Below are 17,458 nucleotides of genomic sequence, written 5' to 3' on the forward strand. Positions count from 1 at the left end.
AGTGACGAAGACAAACGTCATTGGTTCCTTCGTGGTCTCGGCCCCTCCTTTGAAAAATTTTCAACCTCTCAACGAACCATTCGTCCGGCCCCGTCATTTCGTGATCTCTTGGCAAACGCCGAGAATCAAGAAATGTTTGTCCAACAATTACATGGTTCTCAAGCACCTCAAGCAGCCTTCTATGCCCACCCAAACAAAACTTCTCACAACCGACCTTCTTCCTCTCGTGGACGAGGCCGCGCCTCTTCATCACGAGGCCGTACTTCTTCCTAAACCAAACGTCCTCCTCATTGTCAACTTTGTCCCCAAACCGGCCATTATGCGAGTACTTGTCCTCAGCTCGCCACCTTCGCCCAAAATCGGTTCCTCTTGATGCTAATCTCGCCGAGGCTTTTCATGCCCAATGCAACATAGCATCTGACTCTCCCGATTGGACCGCTGATTCAGGTGCTACAACACATATGTTGCCCTCCATTAATGATTTAATTAATTTAAAATCTCACAATGGTGACCTTCTTGTTACTTTTGGAAATGGAAAGTCATCACCCGTTACTCATATTGTGAACACTAAATTAAATAAATCCATAACCTTACAAAATGTCTTAGTAGTTCCTAATTTAACAAAAAAATCTACTCTCAATTAGCAGGTTAACAAATGATTCTCTGGTTGATGTTTTGTTTTCTAATGATTTTGTTCAAATTCAGGACCGAAAAACAGAGAAGGTTCTAGCTAAAGGCACGTGTGAAAATGGTCAATATGTTCTCACCCAAGGTCACAAGTCTCTAGTTGATGCGCTTTCTGCATCCCACTTGCGTGCATCATTCAACAAATGGCATAGTCGACTTGGACATGTCTCTTTTGATACAATTACTACTTTAAATAAACTTGGTTGTGTTTTGTTTACCTCTATATTACCCAAACCAGGATTATGTGAATCTTGTGAATTATCAAAAGAAAAACACCTACCATTTATTGAAAATCCAAAACGCGCACGACATGTCCTAGACTTAATTCCTTGTGACCTTTGGGGACCCGCACCCGTGACCTCCAAGGATGGTTATCGGTCTTATGTTATTTTTATCGATGACTATTCCCGTTTCACTTGGTTCTACCCATTAAAAGCAAAATCTGATTTTTTTTGCAATTCTCTCAACTTTCTTAATTTTTGTTCAAAACCAATTTTCAACGAATGTTAAAGTATTTCAAAGTGATGGTGGCACGGAATTCACCAATCATCAAGTTCAAACCTGCTTTCAACAACAAGGCATACATCACAGATTGTCATGCCCTCACACACCCGAACAAAATGGTAGGGCCGAACGGAAACACTGTCACATCACCGAAACCGGTCTTGCCATGATGTTCAATGCCAATGCCCCACCCACTCTTTGGTTCGATGCCTTCACCTCTGCTACCTATATTATCAATCGCCTACCCACAAAACTTCAAGACAACAAATCACCGTTTGACGTTTTGTTCAACCAAACACCCACATACTCAAACATGCGTATTTTTGGTTGTCGAGTTTTTCCCTACCTTAGAGACTATATGATATGCGCAAAATGCAACATATAAATTATATCAAATGTGGCATTAAAACTAACCCTTTTTTAGTACTAATGTTGGAAAAAGTGTGTTTTTGTCTTCCTTTTGTATTTTCAGGATTAAATGAGCTCAAATTAACAAAAGAAGCAAAAAGACAGCAAAATCTAACATAAATACAAGAAAAGGAATAAAAGTGGAATGCCCGACCCCTCAACAGCATCTTCCCAAGCAAAACCAAGGACACAGAAGACTGAACACGCCCCGTGCTCAGCGAGCACGGGGCCGTGCCCAAGAAGCAGCAGAAAAGACAAACCTTTAGAAGCTTCTATTGCCCACCACAGGGCTGTGCCCAGTGGACACGGGGGCGTGGTCAGACTCCTGCAGGCGCATTTATTGTAATTGCGAATTACAATTAATGAGGAGAGAGACAAGGATGGACACGGGGCCGTGCCCGAGCTTCTATTCAGCCTATAAATAGGAGTGCTTGGAGACATTTCAACTCATCCATTGGCACACCACCTCTCTCACACTTCACCCACCACCCACCACCACCATAACACCATCATCCACCACCATCATCCATTGTCCATCATAGAGTGTGTGAGTCGTCTCGGGATCCAAGATTGATCGTAAGAGTTCTTGACAATCAAAGGCCATGTTTGCCTAAGTCTCTTACATCACTTGGTGAAGACAAGTGTTTAGTGTAATACTTTTTATTTTTAATCTTTTGCACTTTTTAATTGGTTTTGTATTAATGACTTTAATTACTAGTTTCTTATGTTGAAGGTGATTCTTCCTTATCGTTTGTCTGTGGTGTCTTGGCATTATTTTGCTGTCTATATAAAATAAAATATTTTCATCATTCATATCTCCACGATCTATATGGAGGTATGTTGGCTACCTGGTCGGGGGTTAAGGGAACGGTTTGGTAAGAGTCTTGCCATTGTTCAAGGTTTAGAGATCCTGCAAGGGTCCTGGGTCAAATTTAATAGGACCTCCTTCAATACCCAAAGGTATTGGATGGTGGGGGTCCAAACTCTTTGATCCCCTCATAAGTTAACTACTATTAAAACTTTAACCCAACTACTTAGGACTGTATCCCTGCTGACTCAGACTACTTAGCTGAGGGTAACGTCACCTTCAAAAGAGGGGCCTACCACATTATGCATTAATAACTTAATTAATTATCTTTCAATAATCCGACCCTTTAGGATTGTATCCTTGCTGACTCAAACTACTGGGTTGAGGGTAACGTCGCCTTCAAAAGAGGGGCCTACTACAATAACTAAGATAATCTCTTAAATAAGTGCAAAAGTGTGAAAATAATCAAAGGTTACACTAACACACGAGTCGGATCCAAGTGATTCATCTTGTCTATCTATTTTTATTTTTATTTTTATTTTCAGCATTTTAGTCAGTTTTATTTTCTTAGTTTAAACATCTTTTTCTAACATTTTGGTTTGATTAGACGTTGAGGATAAACCGGTACTAAAAGCTCTTGTGTCCTTGGACGACCTCGGTATCTTACCAACACTATACTACGTCCAAGATGGGTGCACTTGCCCATATGTGTGTTTAGTGTTAGTAAATATCGTGTTTTATAAATTTAAAACTTGGCTAAAAAGTGTAAAAGGGCTTAAAATAGATACCTAAAATATAACACACTTCACGCACATCAAGTTTTTGGCGCCGCTGCCGGGGACACAAGGATTTTAAGAAAGTTCGGAATCAACGGCCTAATCATTTTTTTATTTTCTTTTTATTTTTTTTTAGATTTTCTTAAATTTTTCAGCTTCTGCAGAGCTTAGCACAGGCCGTGCCTGGTCAGACACGGGCCGTGCCCAGCATTGGTATTGGCAGTTTTTATTTTCCGAGTTACAGAAGGCTGAGCACGGGGCCGTGTCGGTGCAACACGGGGCCATGTCCAACTTTCCAGTAACAGGGATCCGGAAAACAATCGCTGTAACTCTGACCACGGGCTGTGCTCACCGAGCACGGGGCCGTGGTGAACTTTCTGACCAGCATTTCTTTTTGTTTTTGTTGCAGGACTTGGAACCAGACGCCACCTCTACGTAGTGTATGAGCTCCAGTTCTAATAAAGACATAAAAGAACCTCTAGAAGAACCCGAACGCTTTCTCAGAAAAAGACAAAAAGCTAAAACCCAAGAGAAGGTTTCGGGGGACCCACTTCCAATGGCGGACCAACGTACCCTCATGGATTACCTACGCCCCACCATAGGTAATCTCGACGCGGCTATCAATGCACCGAATGTCGAAGCCAACAACTTCGAACTTCGGCCACATTTGATACAGATGCTTCAAAACTCTGCACCCTTTAATGGGCTTGCGGACGAGGATCCCCACCTACATATCACTAATTTCTTAGAAATATGTGATACCTTTCGGATCAATGGAGCATCAAATGACGCCATCCGCCTTCGAATGTTTCCATTCTCACTAAAAGACCGAGCAAAAGCTTGGCTTAACACCCTCCCAGTTGGTTCGGTAAACACCTGGGATGAACTAGCCAAAAATTTCTATATAAGTATTTCCCTCCCGCTAAAACGGCTAAATTAATGACTGAAATTAATGCATACTCGCAAGACGAGGGGGAATCCTTATATGAAACTTGGGAAAGGTTCAAGGAGCTATTACGAAAGTGTCCTCATCACGGTCTTGCGGTGTGGCAACAAGTATCCACTTTCTATAATGGATTGTTGCCACATACTAGACAAACACTTGACTCTAGCTCCGGGGGACTTTTAGGTAATCGCCGCCCGCAGGAAATATATAATCAAATTGAGGAAATTGCTCAAACCAATTTTCAATGGCACACTCCCCGAGGCAATAAATCCATTGCCCCGGGCGCCCATAAGGTTGATGAAAGCACTTCTTTAAAAGCCCAAATCGAGGACCTTTCTTCAAAAATTAAAAAGTTAGAAATGACAAAAACAGTCTCGGTTATGGCTTGTGAAGGGTGTGGTGGGCCACATGAAAATTGGAGTTGTATGAAAGAAATAAATGATCAACCAGAATCGGTAAACTACATAGATAATAGACCTAGGCCGTCGGGTCCCCCAACGGGCACCTACAACCAAGGATGGCGTAACCACCCTAACGTTGGTTGGAGAGAACCCGACAATAGTAGTAACCAACAAAACCTAAATCAACGAACAAACTTTCAACAACCAAGAAATGAGTCACAAAATTTTTCTCAACAACAAGGTGGACGAGAAAGGCTTGAAGATACTGTATCTCACCTCATCTCATCTCCGACACTGAAAAGAAAAACTCGGATAGGTTTCTACAATTAGAATCAAATTTTAGAAATCAACAAGCTAGTATACAAAACATCGAAAAACAAATAAATCAACTAGCCCAAAATTTCTCCGAGAGACCGCAAGGCGCATTACCAAGTAATACCGAAACAAACCCAAAGGCACAAGTTCATCTCATAACACTACGGAACCGTACCGTGGGTCCCGCGGAAGGCCCACCGCCTACTGAGGAGATCGCAACACCGCCCCAACAAGAGAAAGTTTCTCCTCCATCACCAGAACCCACCAAGGCTCCTCCGGTTCCGTACCCCGGTAGGTTAATCCGTCAAAAGACCAATGAGCAATTCACAAAATTCGAAAGTCTACTAAAACAATTGCATATCAACATTCCTTTTATCGACGTCCTAACCCAAATGCCTAAATATTCAAAAGGGACTTCCTCACTCATAAAAGGAAAATTGAATCATTGCAATTAGTTAACTTAGGCGAAGAATGCTCCGTCCTCGTGCTCAATAAACTTCCCCAAAAGAAGATTGATCCCGGAAGCTTCACAATTCCTTGCTCGATTGGGGACTCCCCCATTCGAAATGCGCTAGCTGACCTTGGGGCTAGCATCAACCTCATGCCAGCATCAATGTTCAAAAGACTCGGCTTAGGCAAAACGAGTCCTACAAAAATGAGTATCCAGCTTGCTGATCGATCCGTCAAATTCCCGCAAGGTGTCGCTGAAAATCTACTAGTCAAGGTTGAAAATTTCGTCTACCCGGCCGACTTTGTCATACTTGATATGGAAGAAGTCACCGAAGTCCCCCTCATACTAGGGAGACCATTTCTAGCCACCGCGCAAGCAGTGGTAGACATGAATGACGGAACGCTCAGTTTAAAATATGGTGCTAAGGAAGTGAAGTTCGGGGTTCGGAAGAGAATAGAGGACGATGACCCAGTCAACTACATGAAGGTTATTGATTCGAGTTTGGATGATGCTCTCTGACGGTGCAACATGGGATGCAAAACATCCCGCTCGGAAAACATATAACCTCACCTTGGGTCTAGCCAAGGACCCTTATAAACGTGGCGCACCACGGAGGCATTCCGCGGAACTATCCTTAGTTTAGTTTAATTTTTAGTTTAATTTTAATTTGAAGAAATAAAACACACTCTGGATGGTGAAGGATAACAAGGGAAACAAGAAACATCACCCATGCACTAAAACAGAGCAATCCGACAACGATTTCCTATTACAGTAGGCTCAGCACGGGCCGTGTCCACCCAACACGGCCCCGTGCTGCACAATCTGCAGCAAATCGCCCAGTTCAGGTAACTGGACACGGGGCCGTGTTCACTGGACACACCCCCGTGCCCAGGCTTCTGTTTCTTTTCTTAAAATTTTGTCACTGGCACCTGAACACGGGGCCGTGCCCGGTCCCCACGGGGCCGTGTCCAGACTGCCAGTAACATAAAATTTTGCTTTAAACACCATTTTACACATTCAATCAACCTAAAAAACTTATTTTTGGGACACATTGAGGACAATGTGTAATTTAAGTGTGTGGGGGGGGGGGGATGCTTAAACCTTGAATTTTGCAAATCCTAATAACAAGCCTTACACAAAACTCTATTGGACGCTAATCACCCCAAATTTTTTTCAAAAATTTTCATTTTTTTACTTGTCTAAGTTTAAGTTGGGAATTCAAGACTCAACAAGGTTATATTTTAACAAATTCACAACCGATAGCGTCGTGATAAAAAGAACCAACATAAGAAAATTATGAAAAGGCATGACAAACTTAGTTAAAATTTGATTATATACTTGATCACATAAAAAACCCTTTTCCCACAAAAGTGAGTTTTGAGCCTTTAACAAGCATACAAATATATATATATATATATCTTTACACTAAATGCTCATTTTTCGTTTCTTGTGTGAATAGCCGCTTGGTTCATACGACTCTAGAACTTGCCACAACAATACATTCTCGGTCCTTACCAACTTAATCCCGAGTAAGTAAATGATGGAGGCATTAGGACTAACCCTTTTTCATTCTACACCATTATTTTTCTTTTTTTTACCACCTACCCAAAATCCCCCTAGTTAACCCCTTTGAGCCTAAACCTTTTCATTTCTTAACCCAAAACAACCATTTTTACCCACCTAAACCTTTTTATTTTATTTTTTTTAGTAACAACGTTCGGTTCTCTTATAACTTCCTTAAAAAAAAATTCGATTAAGCTAAACAAACAAACAAATTTTATCAAATATCTTTGTTTGAACAATCCATCGAAATAAAATAAAAATATGATAAATTTAAAAGTCTTGCAAACCAACGTTTGTTACGCCTTTCGCCCTTTTTACTAACCACTAACCCAACCACCCACCTTTAGCCCAAGCCAAAAAACCCATAAAGTCCTCTTGATATTTACAAAGGTATATAGTTAAAAAGGAGGAGGATTGATTGCTTGGCAAGCTTATGGTAGAAGTAAGTTCCATGCCGCTCTCGAGTGATTCACTAAAAAAATACACCTTCGGCCGAGTGTTGAGTGATCTCCCGTGAGGTATGTGAATTTGTACATATATGAGATTTTAAAAAGGTATGTTATGCCCAAATAAGTAATTTATCTTAAAGAATGTTCTTAATAAATCATGCCGAATAGGATTGTAAATAAATAAAAATAAAACCTCAATAAAGAATCTTGGAAATCCCGACACTCTATGACAAGCCCAAAAACCTTCTCTTCTACCCATTCCATTTGGGAGTGAATAAAGCCACATTATTAAGAGTTTTGCTTGAGGACAAAGAAAGATTCAAGTGTGGGGGTATTTGGTATGCGCAAAATGCAACATATAAATTATATCAAATGTGGCATAAAACTAACCCTTTTTTAGTACTAATGTTGGAAAAAGTGTGTTTTTGTCTTCCTTTTGTATTTTCAGGATTAAATGAGCTCAAATTAACAAAAGAAGCAAAAAGACAGCAAAATCTAACATAAATACAAGAAAAGGAATAAAAGTGGAATGCCCGACCCCTCAACAGCATCTTCCCAAGCAAAACCAAGGACACAGAAGACTGAACACGCCCCGTGCTCAGCGAGCACGGGGCCGTGCCCAAGAAGCAGCAGAAAAGACAAACCTTTAGAAGCTTCTATTGCCCACCACGGGGCTGTGCCCAGTGGACACGGGGCGTGGTCAGACTCTTGCAGGCGCATTTATTGTAATTGCGAATTACAATTAATGAGGAGAGAGACAAGGATGGACACGGGGCCGTGCCCAGCGGGCACGGGGCCGTGCCCGAGCTTCTGTTCAGCCTATAAATAGGAGTGCTTGGAGACATTTCAACTCATCCCTTGGCACACCACCTCTCTCACACTTCACCCACCACCATAACACCATCATCCACCACCATCATCCATTGTCCATCATAGAGTGTGTGAGTCGTCTCGGGATCCAAGATTGATCGTAAGAGTTCTTGACAATCAAAGGCCATGTTTGCCTAAGTCTCTTACATCACTTGGTGAAGACAAGTGTTTAGTGTAATACTTTTCATTTTTAATCTTTTGCACTTTTTAATTGGTTTTGTATAAATGACTTTAATTACTAGTTTCTTATGTTGAAGGTGACTTTAATTAGCATTATTTTACTGTCTATATAAAATAAAAGATTTTCACCATTCATATCTCCACGGTCTATATGGAGGTATGTTGGCTACCTGGTCGGGGGTTAAGGGAACGGTTTGGTAAGAGTCTTGCCATTGTTCAGCGTTTAGAGATCCTACAAGGGACCTGGGTCAAATTTAGTAGGACCTCCTTCAATACCCAAAGGTATTGGATGGCGGGGGTCCAAACTCTTTGATCCCCTCATAAGTTAACTACTATTAAAACTTTAACCCAGCTACTTAGGACTGTATCCCTGCTGACTCAGACTACTTAGCTGAGGGTAACGTCACCTTCAAAAGAGGGGCCTACCACATTATGCATTAATAACTTAATTAATTATCTTTCAATAATCCGACCCTTTAGGATTGTATCCTTGCTGACTCAAACTACTGGGTTGAGGGTAACGTCGCCTTCAAAAGAGGGGCGTACTACAATAACTAAGATAATCTCTTAAATAAGTGCAAAAGTGCGAAAATAATCAAAGGTTACACTAACACACAAGTCGGATCCAAGTGATTCATCTTGTCTATCTGTTTTTATATTTATTTTTATTTTTATTTTCAGCATTTTAGTTAGTTTTATTTTCTTAGTTTAAAAATCCTTTTCTAACATTTTGGTTTGATTAGACGTTGAGGATAAACCGGTACTAAAAGCTCTTGTGTCCTTGGACGACCTCGGTATCTTACCAACACTATACTACGTCCACGATGGGTGCACTTGCCCATATGTGTGTTTAGTGTTAGTAAATATCGTGTTTTATAAATTTAAAACTTGGCTAAAAAGTGTAAAAGGGCTTAAAATACATACCTAAAATAAAACACACTTCACGCACATCACTATACAAAAAATAAACTTCAACCAAGAAGTGCTCCTTGCATATTCATTGGTTATAGTCCTAAGTATAAAGGTTTTCGATGTCTTGAACCATCATTGGGTCGTGTTTATACAACTCGCCATGCCAAATTTGATGAAGACGTTCTACCTTTTCACAACAACTCCACACCCACTAATACTACCGATTTACCTATCACAAATTTTGAGGAACAAATTCCCACTCCCACCGCCACTAAAATCCCCTCACAAACCATCACACGATAATTCACTCATCCCACTTCGTGTCTCCCCTTCTGTGATGTTCCTCTCAACCCAACATCCCAACCATTACCTTCCAATCCTATCAGCCCAATCCAAAGCCCACCCCCTTCACCCGCAATCGGCCCATACACCTCCACCCCTTCCAGCCCACAAACAGCTCACCCCCTTCGGCCCAAACTCCTTCTGCGTCAACCGGCCCGTCTACCAACCAAGTGCCTCCCTCACTCGTCCCAACCCCATTAACCGATTCCCATATCTCATTTACTTCAAACCCAACCCATCAACAACCTCCTCAAAATTCAACAACCGCACCTACCCAAACCACAAACTCTCATCCCATGACCACTCGAGCAAAGGCTGGGATTTTCAAACCAAAACATTTTCCAAACCTTGCTCAACTCACCACTCATCCTCTACATCACACTCTATTTTCTTCTCACATACCAAAAGGCGTCAAAACCGCTCTCAAAAATCCTAAATGGATACAAGCAAAGCATGACGAACTCAAAGCCCTTCATGCAAATCAAACTTGGACACTTGTTCCTCGTCCCACAAACACCAACATCATTGGCTCAAAATGGATTTAGAGTATTAAATATAAATCCAACGGATCTATTGACCGCTACAAAGCACGACTTGTAGCTCAAGGATTCACGCAAATACCGGGGCTAGATTTCTCTCACACCTTTAGTCCCGTTGTCAAATCATCCACCATCCGGGTGCTTCTTAGTCTCACCACCATCAACAATTGGAATCTTTGTCAATTAGATGTCAACAATGCGTTCCTAAATGGTTAACTCACCGAAACCATTTTCATGGAATAACCTTTGGGTTTTGAAGATTCTCACCGACCCAACCATGCGTGTAAACTAAACCGTGCTCTATATGGTTTAAAACAAGCACCCCGTGCTTGGTTTCAACGATTAAGCTCCTTTCTTCTTAATCGTGGTTTTCAAAACAGTCGAGCCGATACATCATTGTTCATTTATAATCACCAAGGTACCTTAATTTATCTTCTTGTTTATGTTGACGACATCATTATCACCGGGAATAATGAAGATTTCATCAACAACTTCACATCTTGTCTTAACAAGGATTTCAAAATAAAGGATCTTGGCTCTTTAAATTTTTTTCTCGGCCTAGAAGTTCATCACACAAAATCGGGTCTTTTTCTAAATCAATCCAAATATGCCCATGATATTCTCACCATAGCCGGTTTACTTGACTCTAAACCCGTTGCCACTCCTTTAACAACCAAAGATATTTTCATCTCCGAAGGCCAACCATTTCATGACCCCACCCTTTATCGCTCCCTTGTAGGTGCTCTTCAATATCTCACAATCACCCGTCCTGATCTCTCTTATGCCATAAATCAAGCTAGCCAATTCCTTTAAACTCCCACAACATCTCATTTTCAGCTAGTTAAAAGGATTCTTCGTTATGTTAAGGGAACTTTAGCGCATGGTTTAACTTTTGATCGTCCACCTAACACTACTTTATTAGGTTTTTCAGATGCAGATTGGGCTCGTTGTATCGACACACGAAGATCCATATACGGCTATTGTATCTTCTTAGGAGGAAACTTTGTCTCTTGGAGCGCAAACAAGCAACCATGTCATACCCCGATATTTCCACGTATCACCGGTGGGCCCGGTGGGGAGTATCGTGAAGTAGTTGATATCATCATAGTCAAACAACACAATTTAAATGCACAGCGGAAGCAAAAGATGAATATATTACAAACCGATATAAAGTAATATCAAAGAATTACAAACGGAAAGTAAAGGATCCACAGGCGGATCAAAGATAAATGAAACATTGTTCAATAGACTTTAGGCATCTTAAGCTTGCGAGACTCTTTATTGATGCTAGGAGTAGCCAGCCTATTCCGATTAGTACCTGCACTTAGCCTTTTTGGGAAATACGTCAGTTTTCGCTGGTAAATACAATTTAACTAACTCATTTTGAAAATGTTTAAGAAAATTGATTTGAGTGCAAACGGCACAAAAGATTTTATAACTTGGGATAATTATTTGAATATAATACTTGTAAAGAATTACATGTTTGTTATGCGTTCAGTTGCCCGGTTCGTGCCGGGTTAAAGACTAATAGACACACCACAGGTATAATGCCCACAAGGTTATTCCTTTAAGTGGGATACCAGTTTTTACGTATGCAGTTGTCAGGTGTACGCTAACACCCCGTGCTTAGGTCGTGGCCATTTCATGAATGATGCCAAGGATATCCGGGACATGGTCATTAAACTCCCAAAGGCGTAAAACAAACAAAACAAATTTTTAAACGGGTCATCTTGATAATACTTAACCACTAATCGATTAAGGTCAAATTCCCGACCAAGCGGTATTTTATATACCGTACCCCAAGCCCGTATAAGGAAAAATATGTTGAAAGTATTTACCTGAGCTAAATATAAATTCAATCCCAACCGTATATCAATTCAGCAAGTACAGATAGCTTTTACTGGGCTCCTAAATCTGGAACGAAGGTTTTTAATAACCTGTTAGATTCCTAGCGGGTCATTAATTAAGCCTAAGCTTAGACCGGTTAGTTTTAAAGGAGGATATAGTTCAAAACGCATGATTAAGCGAGAACTGGATTAGAATGTGGTTTAGACCCGACAAGCTTGTATACTTGTGTAATAAGGGTAAACTAAACACATTCTGGATTTTGAGATAAAAATGATAAGGTTTGATATCAAAAGGATTTGTAAAATTCATTTTATAGCCCAAAAGGGCAAAACCGACAACTACCGAATCAAGCTTAGAACCCTATGTTATGCTCAGCCTAAAAATAAATAAAAATCTCCAAAAATCCCAAAATATTATTTTATATCAGTAGGTAAAAAGTTTGGTATTAAAAATTGGGTTTAGATAGGCTATACGCTAATTATGCCGTTTAATTAATAAAAAGCTTTTCATTTACGCTAATGAGCATAACTCCTAATCTAGACCTCAAACTGATGTCAAATTTTAGGGACAAGTTTATAAATCAGTAATAAAGATTATTGTCCTCTCGCATTTTCAAAATTCTCGTTTTAGGGTTAAAAGGGCATAACGGTTGTTAGGAAACTTTATTTGTAAGTATTGAAGAAAATCTCAATCAACTGGATCTCTGAAGAAGATAACAGTCCTGAAGAACACAACAAGATGAAGAAAAACAGTTGGGACAACTGGAAAGCAAAGTATCTACTACAAAGAATCTCAAGTTGATAAAGAGTTGATTTGGATTATCAGAGAAGGTCGTTTCTGATGGATCTGATGATATTTCTGGTGAAATATCATCAATTTCTGACAAATTCTGATCATCGAACTTTCTGATGATTTGTTCACCAGAATTTCTGATGATGTGGCTTATCAGAAATTGTGATAACAGACCCGCTTGTCTAAAATCACAACTCTATCCTGCCACCCATGACCGAAGCATGACATTATTGATTCTCATGATTACAAATGCAACTTGAACGATGGATTCAATGAATATGTCAAATTGCTACTTTATGCAAGACTTATTGCATGAATAAACAATTGTTTATTCATGCCCACAGCCGTCTATAAATAGAAGGCTCGAGAGGCAGAAGATATTTGAGTTTGAAGCTTAGCATTCACATACATACACTCAAACTCCAACTACTCTTCTCACCCACAGAAATCAAGATTCATTTGTATTAGATAATAATCTTACAATCACCTTGTTAAACTAATTTGTTTCAAAGTGATATTAACTTGATAATTCTGTAGGTTATGTTTCTTGAAAGTCTGATTTCCATTTCCGCACATCTTTTTCACTTATACTAAAATCACTTGCCATATTACGTAAAAAGAAGTTGTTAAGGCCAAACTGGGTCTAACAATTGGTATCAGAGCAGACTGAATAAATTATTTTCAAACGATCAATCGCTCTTCTTTTTTCTAAATATGGCCAGCTTTCAAACCTGGAATAATGCTTTTAACATTGGTTCTATGTCCAAACCTCCGACTCTGGTCAGAGAGGAATACCCCCAATGGAAAATCAGGATGGTCAATTTCCTTAATGGTCATGGCCGAGCTCTGTTTCGATCCATTGAAAGGGGTCCACATATACCAATGACTGAAATACCAGCAATTCCAGCAACTGACCAACTACCTGTTATCCCTGCCTCCCGAGCTCCCAATAGTGAAATACTTTGGAGTGAGGAAGACAAGGAACTGGTAGCAGGGGATGAAAGAGCAAAATCACTCTTAATAATGGCCATCCCCAATGACATATTTTCACAAGTTGATGCTTGTGCATTAGCCAAAGAAATATGGGATCAGTTGGAAAATCTTTGTGAAGGAGGAGAAAGGATGAAGAGAAACAAGAGAACAAACAACGTCTCATCCTATGAAAGGTTTAAAAGTTTACCCAATGAAAAGTTAAATGATACATATCAAAGGTTCACAAAACTTTTAAACGAGCTAAAGAAATTTGGAATAACTAAATCAAATGATGAAAAGAGACATAATTTTTTAATCAGCAAACTTGGCATGGTCAACATAAGAGATGAAAATGTTTCAGAAATAAAAGCAAAACAAAATGAAAACCAAGTTGATAATCTTCAAGTTACTGAGAATGAAAGGACAATTAAACAAACTTCTGATGCAGAAATTCATCTATCTGATGAAAAATCAGAAAATTTAATAAATCATCAATAAAATGTGATGATTTACTAGAAGTTCTGATTTACATCAGGAATTGTTGTTTAATTGTGCATAATAATCAGTAATCATCAAAAGTTCATATCTTCATACATATTCCATTTGTATAAATTTCTTTTTATTTTTGTTTGTTTATTGTTTAAAAAAGGGGGGGGGGGAAGGCAAACATGACATGCATAAAGATAAAATTAAATCCAAAGAATTCAGTCGTCACAAATTTAAAAAAAAAAAGGAAAAAGGATTTTTTTAACATGCAACGTCATTCGGTTATAAGGAGTTTAACAGAAACACGTAAGCACCAATATCATTAGGAGCTATGAAAGTAGCCGCCCACCTATCTGAATGCTTACTCACACAAAAGGCTTAGTAGACTGTCATATTCACTGCAATAGATATCGTCTTAAATGAAGAGAAGAAATTTTTTTTGTTAATATGAAACTATCACTTTCACCTATAAATATTAACAATCTGTAAAAGACATTGTTCACAACAAAATCTTCAAAAGCCTACCATCAGAAAAACTTCTTATTTTCAAAATGAACCACCCAAGATCAATGGAATCCAACCAATTTCCTCTCATACTTCACGAACATCATAATCTTAGACTAAGATCCAACTTAGAAGGACCTGCATGGGAGGACTGCAGGTTTGTGTACAATATGATCATGAGAAGTCCCTTGGGCTTTGCCATGTCTACACATGTCACCATATATCCAGAACTTCTTCAGGAGTTCTGGTGGAATGCTCAAGTTGTTATGAGTGGCACTTCTATGTGGATAAGAAGTGAGGTTATGGGGGTAGAGATCACCCTAAAAGAGGAAACACTCAGAGATGTCCTCAAATTGGGTGACTGTCGAAGGATCACTATATTGGAAAAAGCAGAAGTGCCAAGGACCTTGACTGAAATGGGCTACAATTCAAGCAATGTGTCAAGGCAAATTTGCAAATCTGGGTTCATACCACCTTTTCAATATTTGGTAACACAGCTAAGTGTATGCTTTTCGAAAAAGACAAGACACTTTAATGAGCTGTCTTACAAGATGATGGAAGTGGCGCATGCTATTATACAGGAAAAACCTTACAATTATGCTAAGTTTCTCATGAGAGACTTAGAAGGAAACGTCCATGACCGTAATCCTTTTCTGATCTATCCTCGTTTCGTAACCAAAGTAATCACAAGTCAACTTGACTTTGGTGGTGTGAGAAGTTGTTATACAAGAGCTGAACTGGCACTTCAAGAAAACTTAAGAGTTGCTTCCCTGGTTCCATCAACCTTTCATACAGGGAGAATAACCAGTCTCTGGTTATACGTGAAGTGCATGTATAACGTGTTGGATGAAGATGATGAGTAGTTAGGTCTATCTGTGTTTGTTTTAGCTTGTTAAAGTTTTTTGTTTTGTTCTAACCCACTTCTGTTCAGTAATATATTCAGGTTTTCTTAATTAAATGATTAGTTAAATATGTCAATAAGTCCAGGGGGAACTAAGAAATCTTATCTGATAATAACAAGGAAAATCTGGTAAGAATCAAATGAAATCTGATAGGAAATGATAAATCATCAGAATCTGATAAAATTTATCAGAAATTTCATTAAAACATCAGAAATCTGATGCAAAAAAAACTGAACTATCTTTAGATATGTATCTTTCAATTTTTTTTCTGAGGACTGGAACAAGCCATATGAAAGAGACTTCCTGATAACATCAGAACAAAAATACGGAGTTCACAAGATCAAGGTAAGAAATTTTATCAAACTCCACTCATTCCCTGTCATCTTAAAAAAGAAAAAAAGAAAAAAAAATTCATTATTGTTGATTCAAATTCCTATAATTGAATCAGACATCTTCTGATGATATATATAAAAAAAAAAATTTCAACTCTTTTGAAAAATATTTCAATATATATCATTAAAAGAACAACATGGGAAAGCACTAAATTGAAGAAAAGGCTTTTTATTGGACCCATTCTGAAATCAAAAAGGGTCCCACATAAAAAGGTGCAAGTTGGATACTAGTGTTTATCTTTTAAAAAATCGTTGGAATCTCTAATTGTTTTAAATAAGATATACATTAAATTAGAGATAATCCAAGGGTTTTTCAAAAACGGTTGCGTCTTTAAAAAGATTAAAACATCATTAAGGTGTCATAAAACACCTTGAATACAAACAACCCACAAAAAACACTCAAAAATCTCTGTCTCAGCTCACTATAAATACCCCCTCCAACAACAGAGACGTCCATCTTCAACCTCAATTCTCAAAACCCTAAAAACCCTTTTCAAAAGCAAAAACCCAAATCCTCAATGGCTGCCTCAAACAACAGTCCACCTCCAGCTGAACACTCTGTTCCCCTAATCACTGAAGTTGAATATCTTCCTTTGAAGAACAACAATGAAGCAATGAACACCAATATCGAACAATATGATGTAAAGTGTCAAATTCTCATTGAATTTCTGATCAGAAGCCCAATAGCTCATGCTCTTACAAAGACCAGAGAGGTACCAGAAAGATTGATACAACAGGTTGTACACACTCTCGAAGCTCATAGAACAGATATGGAGCTCACAGCACATGTATGGGAAGATATCTTCATCAAAATCACACCAGAAAAAATAAGGGAATGTTTGGAACTACCCTTAAATCAAGAATATGAAGATGCACCACCAAAAGAAGACATGTTTGAACAACTTGATGCTGTAATGGGATGCAAGGCGAAGATTTCAAAAATCAACGAATTCAAGAGGAACAAGCTACCTGCCTTCTGGCAAGTATTGATGGAAATATTGAATAAATGCTTATCATCCAAGATCGGAGGTACGGATCAGATAAATATGAATATTCTCACAATCATGTTCAGCCTTATAACTGGGTTGAATATTGATTTTGGAACAGAAATATTTAATCTGATCAAAAGATCAATTCTGACCAAAACTCGAAAGATAGATTCACATCTACCATTTCCCAGATTTTTATCAATCATAATTTCTGATGCTTTTTCTGAAAGAAATCTACAAACTCCAAAATCAAAATATATGTGGAGATCAGAAATTATGAGACCCTGGAGTGCTGCAGGGTCATGGAAGTCAGACTTTGATGTACCTGTTCTACCAGAAAACATGATGAATCTTGTACCAGAAAATTCATCATACAGAGCAGAATACCTGAGAATGTTAAGCAGGTAAGCAGAAACAAAAGA

At 38.9% G+C, this 17,458-nt stretch overlaps 1 non-coding gene across 1 annotated transcript; it reads right to left on the reverse strand.

Annotated features, from left to right (window-relative positions):
* Positions 1-4,116: 4,116 nt before the first annotated feature.
* Positions 4,117-4,223, reverse strand: LOC118480059. Its single transcript, XR_004861698.1, has one exon. It is a non-coding gene; the product is annotated as a small nucleolar RNA R71 (small nucleolar RNA).
* Between the last annotated feature and the right edge of the window lie 13,235 nt (positions 4,224-17,458).

Source organism: Helianthus annuus, chromosome 6, assembly GCF_002127325.2.
Source record: "Helianthus annuus cultivar XRQ/B chromosome 6, HanXRQr2.0-SUNRISE, whole genome shotgun sequence".
In the NCBI taxonomy this organism is placed as follows: Eukaryota; Viridiplantae; Streptophyta; class Magnoliopsida; order Asterales; family Asteraceae; genus Helianthus; species Helianthus annuus.